Consider the following 18,773-nt stretch of genomic DNA (forward strand, 5'->3'; position numbering starts at 1 on the left):
CCTCAGACAGTGCTCCTGTGTGGGTGGTAGGTAGGTAGTGTAACAGGGAAGGTTCTACTCTGTCAGAGATGCCAGGAGTCCTTCCATCTTGTTTCCTGAACAACAGAAGAGGAGAGAGCAGTGAGAGGATGTCCAGACACACAACACAACACAAGTACCACAACATCTCCCTCCCTTCCTCTCTCCCGACAGAATCTTATTAGCAGCCCGGCCAAGCTGTGTGACTGAGTCACGACAAGTTAGTGCACACATCATCTCAGCAGGAAGGAAGTAGCCTCTCTGCCTCCTAGCTGCCTGCTGCCCCTCTGCCTCCTAGCTGCCTGCTGCCTCTCTGCCTCCTACCAGCCTGCTGCCTCCAACCATCCTGCTGCCTCTCTGCCTCCTACCAGCTTGCTGCCTCTCTGCCTCCTACCAGCCTGCTGCCTCTCTGCCTCCTACCAACCTGCTGCCTCTCTGCCTCCTACCATCCTGCTGCCTCCTACCAGCCTGCTGCCTCTCTGCCTCCTACCAGCCTGCTGCCTCTCTGCCTCCTACCAGCCTGCTGCCTCTCTGCCTCCTACCAACCTGCTGCCTCTCTGCCTCCTACCAGCCTGCTGCCTCTCTGCCTCCTACCAGCCTGCTGCCTCTCTGCCTCCAACCATCCTGCTGCCTCCAACCAACCTGCTGCCTCTCTGCCTCCTACCAGCCTGCTGTCTCTCTGCCTCCTAGCTGCCTGCTGCCTCTCTGCCTCCTACCAGCCTGCTGCCTCCAACCATCCTGCTGCCTCTCTGCCTCCTACCAGCCTGCTGCCTCTCTGCCTCCTACCAGCCTGCTGCCTCTCTGCCTCCTACCAACCTGCTGCCTCTCTGCCTCCTACCAGCCTGCTGCCTCTCTGCCTCCTACCAGCCTGCTGCCTCTCTGCCTCCTACCATCCTGCTGCCTCTCTGCCTCCTACCAGCCTGCTGCCTCTCTGCCTCCTACCAACCTGCTGCCTCTCTGCCTCCTACCAACCTGCTGCCTCTCTGCCTCCTACCAGCCTGCTGCCTCTCTGTCTCCTACCAACCTGCTGCCTCTCTGCCTCCAACCAACCTGCTGCCTCTCTGCCTCCTACCAGCCTGCTGCCTCTCTGCCTCCTACCAGCCTGCTGCCTCTCTGCCTCCTACCAACCTGCTGCCTCTCTGCCTCCTACCAGCCTGCTGCCTCTCTGCCTCCTACCATCCTGCTGCCTCCAACCAGCCTCCTACCATCCTGCTGCCTCCAACCATCCTGCTGCCTCTCTGCCTCCTACCAACCTGCTGCCTCTCTGCCTCCTACCATCCTGCTGCCTCCAACCATCCTGCTGCCTCTCTGCCTCCTACCATCCTGCTGCCTCCAACCATCCTGCTGCCTCTCTGCCTCCTACCATCCTGCTGCCTCCAACCAGCCTGCTGCTTCTCTGCCTCCTACCAACCTGCTGCCTCTCTGCCTCCTACCATCCTGCTGCCTCCTACCAGCCTGCTGCTTCTCTGCCTCCAACCATCCTGCTGCCTCTCTGCCTCCTACGAGCCTGCTGCTTCTCTGCCTCCTACCAACCTGCTGCCTCTCTGCCTCCTACCATCCTGCTGCCTCTCTGCCTCCTACCAGCCTGCTGCTTCTCTGCCTCCTACCAACCTGCTGCCTCTCTGCCTCCTACCATCCTGATGCCTCCAACCATCCTGCTGCCTCTCTGCCTCCTACCATCCTGCTGCCTCTCTGCCTCCTACCAGCCTGCTGCCTCCTACCAGCCTGCTGCTTCTCTGCCTCCAACCATCCTGCTGCCTCTCTGCCTCCTACCATCCTGCTGCCTCTCTGCCTCCTACCAGAGGCAGACAAGTCTCAATAGATACTCCAGACCCATACTGATCAGTCTCACAGTTTGTCACCTCACTGCATGAGTCTCCAATCACAAAGTCAGAAAGAGACAGAGAGAGAGACAGAGAGAGAGGGACAAGAGGAAGGAGAGAGAAAGAGGGACAAGGGGAAGGGGAAGGAGAGAGAGTGAGAGAGGGACCAGGGACAGGAGAGAGAAGTGGGAGGAGAGGAGGGGAGGAGGAAAGGATAGGTGGAAGAGAAGAGAGGAGTGGAGGAGAGGTGGAAGAGAGGAGTGGAGGAGAGGTGGAAGAGAGGAGTGGAGGAAGAGGGGAGTGGAGGAGAGGAGTGGAGGAGAGGTGGAAGAGAGGAGTGGAGGAGAGGTGGAAGAGAGGTGGAAGAGAGGAGTGGAGGAGAGGTGGAAGAGAGGAGTGGAGGAGAGGTGGAAGAGAGGAGTGGAGGAGAGGTGGAAGAGAAGAGAGGAGTGGAGGAGAGGTGGAAGAGAGGAGTGGAGGAGTGGAGGAAGAGAGGAGTGGAGGAGAGGTGGAAGAGAGGAGTGGAGGAGAGGTGGAAGAGAGGAGTGGAGGAGAGGTGGAAGAGAGGAGTGGAGGAGAGGTGGAAGAGAAGAGAGGAGTGGAGGAGAGGTGGAAGACAGGAGTGGAGGAGAAGTGGAAGAGAGGAGTGGAGGAGAGGTGGAAGAGAGGAGTGGAGGAGTGGAGGAAGAGAGGAGTGGAGGAGAGGTGGAAGAGAGGAGTGGAGGAGAGGTGGAAGAGAGGAGTGGAGGAGAGGTGGAAGAGAGGAGTGGAGGAGTGGAGGAAGAGAGGAGTGGAGGAGAGGTGGAAGAGAGGAGTGGAGGAGAGGTGGAAGAGAGGAGTGGAGGAGAGTTGGAAGAGAGGAGTGGAGGAGAGGTGGAAGAGAAGAGAGGAGTGGAGGAGAGGTGGAAGAGAGGAGTGGAGGAGAGGTGGAAGAGAGGAGTGGAGGAGTGGAGGAAGAGAGGAGTGGAGGAGAGGTGGAAGAGAGGAGTGGAGGAGAGGTGGAAGAGAGGAGTGGAGGAGAGGTGGAAGAGAGGAGTGGAGGAGTGGAGGAAGAGAGGAGTGGAGGAGAGGTGGAAGAGAGGAGTGGAGGAGAGGTGGAAGAGAGGAGTGGAGGAGAGGTGGAAGAGAGGAGTGGAGGAGAGGTGGAAGAGAAGAGAGGAGTGGAGGAGAGGTGGAAGACAGGAGTGGAGGAGTGGAGGAAGAGAGGAGTGAAGGAGAGGTGGAAGAGAGGAGTGGAGGAGAGGTGTGTAGTTGCTACACAGTAACGTTTTGTAACATTTACTGTTACAGTAGCTAGTCGAGGTAGCCGACCCGTAAATAGCCTTCATGTTTAGACTGCAGCAGCACAGTAGTAGTAACAAATTTCCTATTTAAATGTTACAGTAAGAGGTCAATTATAAGTTCAAGTACAAGAGATCAATATCTGGAAAAATGTAACCAGGTAATTGAAAACTACACAGAGCTTGATATAAACGAGAAATCTCTGGTTTATCTGTTGAGACTTAATGACTGTGGATCTTGACAGGACTGACCACTGACACACATTGAACCTCATAGCGCTTACAAACACACACAAACACACACACACACACACAACAATCCTTCCCGGTGTTACTTCCACCCAACCCTGACCCCCAGAGGACACTTTTAGTTCTGCAGATCTGAACCCAGTTAAGATGTTGAGTATCTTCAGTCCTTAGCTCCCAGACTTGGGTCAACCCTACACAAACCCAGGCTGTACCTTCACACCCAACCTCCAACCCCACCCCCACCCCGGCCCCACCCCAGCCCCAACCCACCACACACAACCTCCAGCCCCACCCCAGCCCCAGCCCACCACACACAACCTCCAGCCCCACCCCAGCCCCAGCCCACCACCGGCCCAGCAGGCCCCCGCCCAGCAGCCCCCCGCCCAGCAGCCCCCCGCCCAGCAGCCGCCCGCCCAGCAGCCCCCCGCCCAGCAGCCCCCCGCCCAGCAGCCCCCCGCCCAGCCTTTCCCAGTCCAGAGAGAAGCTACATAGTGGGGTTCTGGATCACCACGTATTGCTTTGCAGCGTTTCCTTGACTAATGCTGTACTAAACACTGTTGATTTCCTCCCTGCTTCCCCGTGCAGTAAATCCGATTTTACAACAAACACTGCACTTCGTAATTAAGCGCTTAGCAAAGCATTTAATCTGGAAGGTCTGAATAGCACAGCGCTGGCAGGCTGGTCCACATGCTCCTCCAGACATGCTGACTCACACAGGAGGGACTCTCTTCAGAAGCATGCTCTTCTCCTCCTGGATGATCTGCTGCACGAACAACATGCTAATCAAATCTCTATTAGTGCATCGCTTTGGATAAAAGCACCTGCTAAATCGAGAAAATGTCACGTTAAGTTTGTGTGCACTAGTGAATCGTCGTTTTGGATAAAACCATCTGCTTAGTAAATACATGAGTTTGAATACATGAATACATGAGGACAGCAGTGTCCTGGAGTTTGGATACGAGGAGAGCCTTCATATGAGAGTCTTCGTAGAGCTGTGGACTTGACATAGAGGGAAGACCAGTCGTGTTCAGGAACTACAGCCCGCCCACTGGCTTCATGTACAGCAGAGTGACTCGTTTCTCTGTGTGATTGTTCCTCTCAGACAAAGGCACACGTCACCCTGCACGCTGCGTCAAACCACAGCCAATTTCTGAGAAACGCACTGGTGAACAACAAAGCCATCTAGCCAGCCAGCCATCCAGCCATCCCGCCAGCCATCCAACCATCCAGCCATCCCGCCATCCAGCCATCCATCCAGCCAGCCATCCATCCAGCCAGCCATCCAGCCACCCATCCAGCCAGCCAGCCAGCCAGCCATCCAGCCACCCATCCAGCCAGCCAGCCATCCAGCCAGCCAACCAGCCAGCCAGCCAGCCAGCCAGCCATCCAGCCATCCAGCCACCCATCCAGCCAGCCATCCAGCCATCCAGCCACCCATCCAGCCATCCAGCCAGCCAGCCAGCCAACCAGCCATCCAGCCAGCCAGCCAACCAGCCATCTAGCCAGCTATCCAGCCATCCCGCCATCCATCCAGCCAGCCAGCCATCCCGCCATCCATCCATCCAGCCAGCCATCCCGCCATCCCGCCAGCCATCCAGCCATCCATCCAGCCAGCCATCCCGCCATCCATCCAGCCAGCCAGCCAGCCATCCCGCCATCCATCCATCCATCCAGCCAGCCATCCCGCCATCCCGCCAGCCATCCAGCCATCCATCCATCCAGCCAGCCATCCAGCCATCCAAGAATAAGAGCCCAGGACATGAAAACGAAGACCTCTTAAGCATTACATTTACATTTATGCATTTATCAGACGCTTTTATTCAAAGCGACTTCCAAGAGAGAGCTTTACAAAAAGCATAGGTCACTGATCATAACAACGAGATAGCCCCAAACATTGCAAGCAGCCAAAACATGAAGCATACATTGTGGAAAACCAAATAAGTGCCAAAGGGAAGAACCATAAGCGTGAAATGACGTTCACCCATGCACACACACAAGCACACACTCTCTAGACTTACCATACACTTCTGGTCTTTGAGAAGGTCTTGTCAATCCTACAGAAAGAGAGAAAGAGGGGGGGAGAGAGTGTGAGTTATTAAACAGTGTTATTTAAAAAGGGTGTTTTCAATTCCCTCAGTGTGTTAGCAAGGCTGGGGCCCAGAGGGGGGGGGTGCTGGGGGGGTTGCTGGGGGCTGGCGGGGGGGGGGTGCTGGCGGGGGGGTGCTGGGGGGGGTGCTGGGGGCTAGCGGGGGGGGGGGGTCCTTTGGCATTCTCCCTGTAGTTAACTCTCCCCGCCTTAGCGACCCGCCTTGGCGACTAGCCCCAGACTCAATCAACACTTCCCACAGCCGATCAATCCAGCCCTAATCACCCATGATTCCCTCTTTCCTCCGCTAAGCCAATCAAACTAAATGTCATTGTCAGTCAATCAAAGCGGAACAGTCAGCCAGTCAGCACGACCATCTCACACAGAAACAGTCAGCACGACCATCTGACACAGAAACAGTCAGCCAGTCAGCACGACCATCTGACACAGAAACAGTCAGCACGACCATCTGACACAGAAACAGTCAGCACGACCATCTGACACAGAAACAGTCAGCCAGTCAGCACGACCATCTGACACAGAAACAGTCCACAGCTGTCTCTCTAGGACATGAGACTGGCTGACTGGTGTCCATACAAACACATCTGTTAAGAGTATACACATACAGTATACATGCAGGTTACCATGTCCCTGATTGAGCAGAAGGTGGATGTGATGAGAGACAGGTCAGGTGTACACCATCATGTATCTCAGTGTGTGTAAACAGGGTGATTCTGCTGTGTGGCCCCAGAGATATGGCCAACATCTCTTCCCTGCTCGCCTCAAGGATGACACACTGAAGGAACGACATCCCTCCCTCTCCTCCTCCCCTTCTGTCAAACGAAGAATTTCAACATGACAAATGACAAGCGACAGTCAGAAACACCTCACACTCTCACACACACACACACACACACACACACACACACACACACACACTCACTCACTCACACCCCTGCAGAACACAGCACACATTCTAATGGCAGACTTACTGTGGCCACCCCCCCAAACATGAATTAATGAACACTTCATCCTCCAGGTTTTATACTCTGCTCAGGGCGTCTGAGACGGTACATAGCACTTGTTTGGGGACATATGGAGATATTATCAGTGATTTGAGGTTAAAACCATGGGCGGGGACGACGACAGTGGAGGTGATGATGGGGCTGGGGTGCAGTCCAGAGTTTTAGCCACTAGGTGGCTCAGTGGAGCGCTGACTTGGCAGGAGCTACAAGTAGCGTCTCTCTCTCCCTCCCCCTCAGACCTCCCTCAGACCTCCCTCCCCCTCAGACCTCCCTCCCCTCAGACCTCCCTCCTCTCAGACCTCCCTCCCCTCAGACCTCCCTCAGACCTCCCTCCCCTCAGACCTCCCTCCCCTCAGACCTCCCTCCCCTCAGACCTCCCTCCTCTCAGACCTCCCTCCCCTCAGACCTCCCTCAGACCTCCCTCCCCTCAGACCTCCCTCAGACCTCCCTCCCCTCAGACCTCCCTCAGACCTCCCTCAGACCTCCCTCCCCTCAGACCTCCCTCAGACCTCCCTCCCCTCAGACCTCCCTCAGACCTCCCTCCCCTCAGACCTCCCTCAGACCTCCCTCAGACCTCCCTCCCCTCAGACCTCCCTCCCCTCAGACCTCCCTCAGACCTCCCTCCCCTCAGACCTCCCTCCCCTCAGACCTCCCTCCCCTCAGACCTCCCTCAGACCTCCCTCCTCTCAGACCTCCCTCCCCTCAGACCTCCCTCAGACCTCCCTCCCCTCAGACCTCCCTCCCCTCAGACCTCCCTCCCCTTAGACCTCACTAAGGGTGAGGTCTAAGGTACTGATCAGGTACTGATCAGGCTGTTTCCAGGCTGGATGGGAGGTTGCTGACTCAGGGCTGTGTGGACACTGTCAACAGTCAGACTCTCACAACATTAGAAACTGCAAGTGGCAGCTCGGATCTAAGATGGATTCGAGAGACCGCAGATAGAGTGCGGCTAGTTTGGTTTGTTAAACGTTTTAGATCAACACTTGCATTATTGTTTTTGTTGATTTTATGTAAAGCACTTTGTGCTGCAATTCTTGTATGAAAATTGCTATATAAATAAAGTCTTACTTACTTACTTACATTTACATTTAGTCATTTAGCAGACGCTCTTATCCAGAGCGACTTACAGTAAGTACAGGGACATTCCCCCCGAAGCAAGTAAGGTGAAGTGCCTTGCCCAAGGACACAACGTCAATTGACACGGCCGGGAATCGAACTGGCAACCTTCAGATTACTAGCCCGACTCCCTCACCGCTCAGCCATCTGACTCCCACTTACTTACAACATGTGAGTGTGTGTGGATGTGTGATGTATGTGAGTGTGTGTGGATGTGTGATGTATGTGAGTGTGTGTGAGTGTGTGATGTATGTGAGTGTGTGTGGATGTGACACACATTTTCCCCAATTTTTTGTTTACCAGTGTATCAAGGGTGCGATCTGATTGCTATGGGAACCCAAACAGACATGGCGGTAGAGGGGGGAGAGAGAGAATAGAGGAGGATTGAGGGAGGACAGTGGAAAGATAGACAGGTACTGGTTGAAGTTCTGTCACCTTAAAAAGTTTAAAAACACTAAGACTTTGAAATCATTTTGAAAATGACTTTTTAATTATAATTTTAGATTGTTTTTTTAGATGTATCATGTTTTTCCTAAGTGAATCACTGTAAACATCCGGAACACTCCAGAACACTCCGGAACACTCCGGAACACCCAGGAACACCCAGGAACACTCAGGAACACTCTCTGCTACGTCCTGCCAGCGTTGGTGCTGGCTGAATCTACTTCTGGACTTCTGGTTCTGGTAAACATTCGTCCTCAGAACAGAGTCTGAAATGTTTCAGCAAATTGAACGTTTGATAAATTTCATGCTATAATAGGAATGCAATTTCCACTTGGCTGTCTGCAACATTTTAAATCATTTCCCAGCGTTTTGTCAACTGCCCACATTAAGTGCAATTTCTAATAAGCTGTAATCAGAAATCAATAATGAAGCCATTTCCGCCAGGACAGAACCCATTTCCTTTTGTAGAAGTCTATTTCTATCAGCTTTAAAAACAAACATTCAGACAACAGGTGCTAATCTCCTTGTCGTATCATTTGATGTAATCACTGCAGATCACAAACACACCAAGCACATCCTCCACGTGTCCTCCTGTACCGCTCCAATACCACATCTCCCACAACTCATCCAACATTAAGAGGTGCATTTCCCAAGTGCTAAAATATAATACTGAAAGCATACTTACATATATAAAATAGTCAATAAGTATACAAAATCTGTATATTTTAAGACCCAGCTAGCTCCAGAACCAGCTAGCTCCAGAACCAGCTAGCTCAAGAACTCAGCCCCAGGGCCCAAAGGGGGACCAGGAGAAAAATAGCATAAGAATTAAATAAGCTTGTTTCCAGACAAGCTTATTTAAGAGTGGGGAAAGTGGTCAGTGGGAGGCTCAAATATCTATTAGTGTGTGTGTGTGTGTGTGCATGTACGATTGTGTGGATGTGTGTACCAGCTTGCCTGCCTACCTGTCTGTTTGTGTGTGAGTGTTTTTCTGTGTTCATCACAGAGCCAAGTTCTCCTGACAGCAGATTTCAGCACGTGATAAAACTGCAACAGTAAACACGGCTCCTTCTCAGCTGCACCTGCAGACAGGAGCTGGCCTCTGATCAGTCTTACACCAGCTCCTCACCACTCTGGTCAGGTCCACCATGTCTGAGTCTCATGGAACCAGGTGAGGAGCTGTGAGGTTCCTCCAGGCAGCAGACCACCAGTCACATGTGGCTCCCACCAGACCCCCTGCTGAGCCCCCCTGCTGAGCCCCCCTGCTGAGCCCCCCTGCTGAGCCCCCCTGCTGAGCCCCCCTGCTGAGCGCCCCTGCTGAGCCCCCCTGCTGAGCGCCCCTGCTGAGCCCCCCTGCTGATCCCCCCTGCTGAGCGCCCCTGCTGAGCCCCCCTGCTGAGCCCCCCTGCTGAGCCCCCCTGCTGAGCCCCCCTGCTGAGCGCCCCTGCTGAGCCCCCCTGCTGAGCCCCCCTGCTGAGCGCCCCTGCTGAGCCCCCCTGCTGAGCCCCCCTGCTGAGCGCCCCTGCTGAGCGCCCCTGCTGAGCCCCCCTGCTGAGCCCCCCTGCTGAGCCCCCCTGCTGAGCCCCCCTGCTGAGCCCCCCTGCTGAGCGCCCCTGCTGAGCCCCCCTGCTGAGCCCCCCTGCTGAGCCCCCCTGCTGAGCCCCCCTGCTGAGCGCCCCTGCTGAGCGCCCTGACCAGGAGACGAGGCTGGGAGTCTACCTGTCTGTCTGCCCGCTTGTCTGGCTGACTACCTGTCTGTCTGCCCGCTTGTCTGGCTGACTACCTGTCTGTCTGCCCGCTTGTCTGGCTGACTACCTGTCTCTCTGCCCGCTTGTCTGGCAGCTAAGCAGTCAGATGGGCACAGCCAGAACACAGCCCTGTTTATCAGATGCTGCAGCTGTGACCTGTTCTCTCTCTACATCTCAACAAGTCCTCCGTAGCTACGCTAACACACACACACACAGCTCCGAGGTTGTGTGAGTAAGAGATACTCTACACAGCTCCGAGGCTAACAGACTCCAGCACCTCCTCCGGACAACGCTCGCTCTTACCCTCCGTACGCTCCGAAGGTAAAACTCCTCTTCCTCTGGTGCATCCTGGAGGAGGCTGGTGAGGCTGGGGGGGGCTGAGGAGGCAGGGGGAGGCTGAGGAGGCAGGGGGGGGCTGAGGAGGAGGCTGGAGACGGCTAGACACATCAGTGGAGTTCACAGCTCTGAGCTAAGAGTCTTATCTCTAACTGTCACCTCCACTCCTCCCTCCCTCCCTCGCTTTCCTGTCCTCCAATTGTCTTTAAAGCTCTAGACAGGGAGAGGGGAGTGTACTTTCTGTGTGCAAACATCCCTGCCCTCTACCGTCCTCTCTCTATCTCTACGTCCTTCTCTCTCTCTATCTCTCTCTCTCACTCTCTTTTTACTTCTTTATCTTCCTCAGTCTCCCTACCTCCTCTCTCCGTCCTCTGTCGTCAGTATTCTTACCTCTCTCAGATGAAGGGTGCATCTGACTGTCCCGTTGTCCTGGTAACCAGCAGGTGCCCCTCCCGCTCGCACAACCTCATTCTAAATTCCAGCCCAGGCTCTCAGGACCCCAGACCATGTGACTTTGCCTTCCCCAGACAGACAGGCAGGCAGACAGACAGGCAGGCAGACAGGCCAGCAGACAGGCAGGCAGACAGACAGGCAGGCAGACAGGCCAGCAGACAGACAGGCAGGCAGACAGACAGGCAGGCAGACAGGCCAGCAGACAGACAGGCAGACAGACAGGCAGGCAGACAGGCCAGCAGACAGACAGGCAGGCAGACAGACAGGCAGGCAGACAGGCCAGCAGACAGACAGGCAGGCAGACAGACAGGCAGGCAGACAGGCCAGCAGACAGACAGGCAGGCAGACAGACAGGCAGGCAGACAGGCCAGCAGACAGACAGGCAGACAGACAGGCAGGCAGACAGGCCAGCAGACAGACAGGCAGGCAGACAGACAGGCAGGCAGACAGGCCAGCAGACAGACAGGCAGGCAGACAGACAGGCAGGCAGACAGACAGGCCAGCAGACAGACAGGCCAGCAGACAGACAGGCAGGCAGACAGAGACAGGCAGTTACAAAGACAGAGAGGTAGATAGGTAGACAGACAGGCAGAGAGGTAGACAGGTAGACAGACAGGCAGACAGCAGCTTGTCTTCCCAGACACGCCAGCTCTCCCAGAGCTCTGACTGACTGGCTGGCCTTCAGCTAATCCTTCGTTCTCTAGGACACCAGCTCTCTGTCTTTCAGACTGACTCAGCTTCTCTAAGGACAGTGTCTGCCTCTCCTTCAGTTTAACAGTCTTTCAGTGCCTGCCTGCCTGCCTGTCTGCCTGCCTGTCTGTCTGCCTGGGATGTCTCTGGACTGACTGATTCAGATTAACATGTTGAATCCTCCACTGCCCACCCTGGCTACAGGCCAGTGTGGAGGGTGTGTATGTCTAAGTGTTACAGTCTGTGCACATGCACGCACACCACAAGCACGCACACACACAACAGGCTCTTACACACACACAACAGGCTCTTACACACACACAACAGGCTCTTACACACACACAACAGGCTCTTACACACACACACACACACACACAACAGGCTCTTACACACACACAACAGGCTCTCACACACACACACACACAACACGCTCTCACACACACACGACAAGCTCTCACACACACACACACAACACGCTCTCACACACACACGACAAGCTCTCACACACACACACACAACACGCTTTCACAAACGCACACACACTCACATTAATTGAAAACCAAACACACACACACACACACACACTCTCACACAACACACATACAAGGCCTGTTGAGGGGGATCAGTGTCTGAAGCTTGTTGGTGACGCGAGGTACAGAGGTGCTACAACACTCTCTCTGGTGGCCGTCCCACGAACTGCACTCTGTTTACTGAGGCTGAATGTCTCATTCAGCTGGCAGAGAAGCAAGCCACACTATACACATGTGTCAGACCCTAGCAGATAAGCCCAACACAAACACTCAAACACAATCCTCTCAGTCTGTCTGACATAGATCAAGCTTCCTGCGTGGATCAAGCTTCCTGCGTGGAATAGTAGAGAGAGATGGGGAGAGAGACATGGGGAGAGGCAACATTAATCATATACCGACCTTAATAATAATAAAATAAATACTATTTCTGTAATTCCACCGTTGCTTTGGCAATATGAACATTTGTTCCTTAATGCTAATAAAGACCATTGAAAAATGAGAGAGAGCGGGAGAGAGGGAGAGAGAGAGGGCAGGAGAGAGAGAGAGCCGGAGAGAGAGAGAGAGCAGGAGAGAGAGAGAGAGGAGGAAACAGAGTGAGAGAGCGGGAGAGAGAGAGAGGAGGAAAGAGAGTGAGAGAGCGGGAGAGAGAGAGAGCAGGAAAGAGAGTGAGAGAGCAGGAGAGAGTGAAAGTGGATGTGATTATAATAATGTATTATTTATCCAAAGCGACACAACAGGGGGGATTTTGAACCTGGGAACTCTTGATCTCAGTTGATGTTTGTGTGAAAATGAATTGTAATCAGTTTAGACAGTTGGAACCACCTCCCCAAGCAGAACTTCACCTCCCCCCTTTAAATTCTCTCTCCCTCTTCTCTCCATCCTCTCCCTCTCTCTCTCTCTCTCTCTCTCTCTCTCTCTCTCTCTCTCTCTCTCTCTCTCTCTCTCTCTCTCTCTCTCTCTCTCTCTCTCTCTCTCTCTCTCTCTCTCTCTCTCTCTCACTCTTTTCATCCTCTTTCATTCCTCCTTCTCTCTCTCTCCATCCTCTCTCCCTCCTCCTCTCTCTCCCTCTTCTCTCCATCCTCTACCCATCATCCTCTCCCCGTCTTCAGAAGGATCTGTTGGAGGCATGACAGGGGCAGTTTCCCAGCAACGTGCGTGTCTCTGTGTCTGGTCTGTCAGTGTAGCTGGAGGGCCTTTCAGCACCATGGAGAGCAGCAATAGTCTGAAAGACCCCAAACAGCTCAATTACAGCCTCCGTACAGACCCAGACACCCATACAGACCCAGATACCCGTACAGACCCAGACACCCGTACAGACCCAGACACAATAACACACTCACATATACAGATATACTCTGTCTCTCTCTGTCTCTCTGTCTCTCTGTCTCTCTGTCTCTCTGTCTCTCTGTCTCTCTCTCTCTCTCTCTCTCTCTCTCTCTCTCTCTCTCTCTCTCTCACACACACACACACACATAAACAGATATACACTACGCTGACACTGGGCCTGTACGGTACAGTCATCTGTGCCCCTGGCCACGTGTGTGTGTGTGGGTCTGAGCTCTGAGCTCTGTCTCTTGCAGATAGCCCTGCCTTTCTCATAGTCCTTGTGTAGTCCATACACCAGCATCTCTCTCTCTTCATCTCTCTCTCTATTTCTATATATAGCTTTGTATCTCTTTTTATCTCTCTTTTTTTCTCTCTTTGTTCTTCCCTCCGGCATGAACCTTCCTCCCAGACCTGGTGTACAGCTGCCAGCATAGCCCCAGACACACACACACACGTGCATACAGACAGAAACACACACGCATGAACACATACACCCCGCCCCTGTCCCCGCCCCCCTCCACAGAAAGGACTGATGGGTCAGGGAAAACAAGGCGATTTGCAAAAACAGGAGATGTTCATAACATTTGTGCATGTGCAGGCAGGGGTCAGCCAGGCGTAACATGCCTCTCTAACGCACCCTGAGAGCTTCCTTACTCACTGCCACCTTCGCTCAGAAACACACACAGCAAACTTCACTCCCCAGACTCCAGGCTGGCTGACACAACTCTCCTGCTTATTAGAAACAGGAGAAAAGGACAGACAGGAGGAGAGAAGGAGGGAGGGAGAGAAGGAGGGAGAGGGAGATGCAGACAGAGGTAGTTGGAAGAGATATAAGAGAAAGAGAGAGGACAGAAGAGAGACAGAGGGAGAGAGACAGAGAGAGAGACAGAGAGAGAGACAATGAGAGAGAGAGACAGAGAGAGAGAGACAGAGAGAGAGACAAAGAGAGAGACAGAGAGAGAGAGACAGACAGAGAGAGAGACAAAGAGAGAGAGACAAAGAGAGAGAGACAAAGAGAGAGAGACAAAGAGAGAGATAGAGAGAGACAGAGAGAGAGAGACTGAGAGACAAAGAGAGAGACAAAGAGAGAGAGATAGAGAGAGACAGACACACAGGGATGCAAACTCATTAGGGGTGAAAAGGTGACATATTCTCCCCCCCTCCTCCAGCTACTGTTACAAGCATTTAACTGGGCCTACATCTCAAGTAACGTTGGTAAAATAAATTCTGTTGTCTCATGAACTAATCTTACAGTCCAAAAATTGTTTCCAAATGCAAATAGTTTAATTAGGTTTTACAATATAAGCCATGCTAATATTATACTTATAATTTAGTTAGAGGGAGAAGGAGAGAGAGAGGGAGAGGGTGAGCGATGGGGAGGTCCTGAAAGGTTAACTCACCATCACTTCCTATTTTATCATAATGGTATTTTTCTGCTCAAGGCTGAATTACAGCTTCTGTCACTGTTCCACCTGTCACACCTATCCCAACCCCATCACAGAGTGTGTGTAAGCATCTGTACATGAGTGTGTGTGAGCCTTGTGTGTGTGTGCAAGTCTGTGTGTGTGTGCGAGCCTGTGTGTGTGTGTGAGCCTGTGTGTGTGTGTGTGTGTGTGTGTGTGCGAACCTGTGTGTGTGTGTGTGTGTGTGCGAACCTGTGTGTGTGTGTGTGTGTGTGAGCCTGTGTGTGTGTGTGTGTGCAAGCCTGTGTGTGTGTGTGTGTGTGTGCGAGCCTGTGTGTGTGTGTGAGCCTGTGTGTGCGGTGTATCCTGCTCCTGGACCAGCAGGCTCCTGGACCAGCAGGCTCCTGGACCAGCAGGCTCCTGGACCAGCAGGCTCCTGGACCAGCAGGCTCCTGGACCAGCAGGCTCCTGATAACAGCGCAGTATTTCTTCTGGGCTTTAATGAAACGTCAACATAGCGTTGTTCAGATGGGACTCTGAAGGCCAGAGGAGTGCCTGGACACTTCCTAAAAGACATTAGAGCTGGAGAGCAGAGCTTAAGAGTCTGCCATCAATTACCAGGTCCAGGCCCCGGGGGGGTTACTGGATGGGTTACTGGCTCCCCCAGATCCTGTGATGTGGATAGTCCCCCCCTCCTTCAGAGCTTCAGAGAACCAGGATTTCCCCAGAGAAAACATCAAGCTGAGCCGAGCCAAAATTTCGATTATTTCAGAGCAGAGAGAAAAGGGGTGGGGAAGAGGTAGAAAGAAGGAGAGAGAGAGACAGACAGAGACAGAGAGAAAGAGAGAGAGATAGGGAGGGAGGGAGGGAGGGAGCATGTGTAGTATTGAAGTCCTGTCCCTGACCGTTATTAAACATGAAGTGGGAAGTTTCTTTAGGTTCCTCACAGAGGAGAGGATCACATGACAGGCAGTTAGATGGTTCCTTACAGGAACAGTCTTGATAGTTCATACTCAGCACCACTGCAGCATCACCACAACAGACAAGGCTGGTCAGAGCATCACATCCAGCAGCATGTAGGAATACAGGAAGCTGCTGTTTCAGCCTGTGCTGTTCCCAGCCCTGCAGACAGATCCGACTCACATCACAACACTGCTCCGGACCTGCACCATGCCACCACAGGAAGAGAGGCCTGGGAGAGGGGGGGGCAGACGGGAAGGGTAAAGGGAAGGGCAGAGCCAAGAAGAGAGAGAGGGGGAGGGACGCAACCTGACTGCTTCAAAGCATCACGCCCGAGGAGGGGGGGGCAGTGGAGGCTGAAGCCCTGCATACGGCTGCTGCCTCTCTGACTTCCTGCCTCCAGGCGGGGGGCAGGAAGTCAGAGAGGCAACCATTACCTGCTCCACAGGGTGTCACCTGAGCTGTCCTATCTTCAGCCTCTCTCTCTCTCTCTCTCTCTCTCTCTCTCTCTCTCTCTCTCTCTCTCTCTCTCTCTCTCTCTCTCTCTCTCTCTCTCTCTCTCTCTCTCTCTCTCTCTCTCTCTCTCTCTCTCCAGCTGTGGAGTAGAGGAGCTGCAGTCTATCTGCTGGTATGTGTTCCACCTGACACGCTGGACAGAAATAACACCGACTGGAAGGCCCTGGAACATCTCCTCCACCTACACAACGCCTTCGGACAAGAGTCCTCCCAACACACACACCACACACACACACACCACACACACACACACACACACCACACACCACACACCACACACACACACACACACACACCACACACCACACACCACACACACACCACACACCACACACACACCACACACCACACACCACACACCACACACCACACACACACACACCACACACACACACACCACACACCACACACACCACACACACACACACCACACACCACACACACCACACACCACACACCACACACACACACACACACACACCACACACACACCACACACCACACACACACACACACACACAGACAGTTCACTGGAACCCTATGACCCTCTCTTTACAACCCACAGAGAAGAGAGCAGAGGAGGGGAGTTGAGGGGAGAGCAGAGGAGGGGAGTTGAGGGGAGAGAGCAGAGGAGGGGAGTTGAGGGGAGAGCAGAGGAGGGGAGTTGAGGGGAGAGTGGAGGAGGGGAGTTGAGGGGAGAGCAGAGGAGGGGAGTTGAGGGGAGAGAGCAGAGGAGGGGAGTTGAGGGGAGAGTGGAGGAGGGGAGTTGAGGGGAGAGCAGAGGAGGGGAGTTGAGGGGAGAGCAGAGGAGGGGAGTTGAGGGGAGAGCAGAGGAGGGGAGTTGAGGGGAGAGAGCAGAGGAGGGGAGTTGAGGGGAGAGAGCAGAGGAGGGGAGTTGAGGGGAGAGAGCAGAGGAGGGGAGTTGAGGGGAGAGCAGAGGAGGGGAGTTGAGGGGAGAGAGCAGAGGAGGGGAGTTGAGGGGAGAGCAGAGGAGGGGAGTTGAGGGGAGAGAGCAGAGGAGGGGAGTTGAGGGGAGAGAGCAGAGGAGGGGAGTTGAGGGGAGAGAGCAGAGGAGGGGAGTTGAGGGGAGAGAGCAGAGGAGGGGAGTTGAGGGGAGAGAGCAGAGGAGGGGAGTTGAGGGGAGAGAGCAGAGGAGGGGAGTTGAGGGGAGAGAGCAGAGGAGGGGAGTTGAGGGGAGAGAGCAGAGGAGGGGAGTTGAGGGGAGAGAGCAGAGGAGGGGAGTTGAGGGGAGAGTGGAGGGGGGGGGGAGTTGAGGGGAGAGAGCAGAGGAGGGGAGTTGAGGGGAGAGTGGAGGGGGGGGGGGAGTTGAGGGGAGAGAGCAGAGGAGGGGAGTTGAGGGGAGAGAGCAGAGGAGGGGAGTTGAGGGGAGAGAGCAGAGGAGGGGAGTTGAGGGGAGAGAGCAGAGGAGGGGAGTTGAGGGGAGAGAGCAGAGGAGGGGAGTTGAGGGGAGAGAGCAGAGGAGGGGAGTTGAGGGGAGAGTGGAGGGGGGGGGGAGTTGAGGGGAGAGAGCAGAGGAGGGGAGTTGAGGGGAGAGTGGAGGGGGGGGGAGTTGAGGGGAGAGAGCAGAGGAGGGGAGTTGAGGGGAGAGAGCAGAGGAGGGGAGTTGAGGGGAGAGAGCAGAGGAGGGGAGTTGAGGGGAGAGTGGAGGAGGGGAGTTGAGGGGAGAGAGCAGAGGAGGGGAGTTGAGGGGAGAGAGCAGAGGAGGGGAGTTGAGGGGAGAGAGCAGAGGAGGGGAGTTGAGGGGAGAGAGCAGAGGAGGGGAGTTGAGGGGAGAGTGGAGGGGGGGGGAGTTGAGGGGAGGTCTTTCGACACAAACGGACTATATGCATTTAGTCTTAAAACTGCTAAAAGCTAAATACAACAAATGGAACATAAAAGCAGGCTACACAGCAGACGGCGGGGAAGGAGAACATGAGTGTTTCTAACGATACACTCCTACAAAACACCCCAAGGACAACAACAGCGGGAAGAGAAGGAAGAGGAGAAGGAGGAGGGCAGATGTCATGGTGAGCTGCAGGCTGAACAGACATTTGGAAGAAGAGAGAGAACAGAGATTTAGATAAAAGGAGAGAGAGAGAAATAAAGAGGAGACATAGAAGAGAGAGAGAGATGCTGGAGGGTGATGTGTTAGTAAACTGTGTCTGACGTCAGACTCTCCAGAGCTAGCATTAGCAGAACCAGACGCAGGTAAAGTAGACCTTCACCCATCTGTTCCAGGCAGCTGAAGGTGGAGGCGCCAGCCTCAGTAGTGGTCAATCGTGTCTGAAAACCCTGCCCCTCCTCTCTCCTCCACCCTGAGAGCCCTGCCCCTCCTCTCTCCTCCACCCTGAGAACTCTGCCCCTCCTCCACCCTGAGAGCCCTGCCCCTCCTCTCTCCTCCACCCTGAGAGCCCTGCCCCTCCTCTCTCCTCCACCCTGAGAACTCTGCCCCTCCTCCACCCTGAGAGCCCTGCCCCTCCTCTCTCCTCCACCCTGAGAGCCCTGCCCCTCCTCTCTCCTCCACCCTGAGAGCCCTGCTCCTCTCTCTTCCCCCCTGAGAGCCCTGCCCCTCCTCTCTCTTCCACCCTGAGAACTCTGCTCCTCCTCTCTCCTCCACACTTCCTTCAACGTGCCTGCTGGAGAGAGAGTGGGAGGAGAGAGAGCAGAGAAAGATGCAAAGAGATAGAGAATATGTGTGTGTGCTCTTCAAAGAGCAGTGTCCTAGTTGTGGGAGGTAGATTCTGAAGTGAACTGCGATCATCTCTCAACC

The 18,773-nt window shown here is 54.3% G+C and overlaps 1 long non-coding RNA gene across 1 annotated transcript in view; it reads right to left on the bottom strand.

The window, feature by feature from the left end:
* Nucleotides 1–18,773, bottom strand: part of LOC134029699 (uncharacterized) — a 34,665-nt gene continuing 15,892 nt past the window's right edge. The window contains exons 2-3 of the long non-coding RNA XR_009931672.1: nucleotides 5,389–5,424; nucleotides 1–95 (exon numbers count right to left, since the gene is read on the bottom strand). This is a non-coding gene — a long non-coding RNA (uncharacterized LOC134029699). The remainder of the gene's footprint in view (nucleotides 96–5,388; nucleotides 5,425–18,773) is intronic.

Source organism: Osmerus eperlanus, chromosome 1 (assembly GCF_963692335.1).
Source record: "Osmerus eperlanus chromosome 1, fOsmEpe2.1, whole genome shotgun sequence".
Classification (NCBI taxonomy): Eukaryota; Metazoa; Chordata; class Actinopteri; order Osmeriformes; family Osmeridae; genus Osmerus; species Osmerus eperlanus.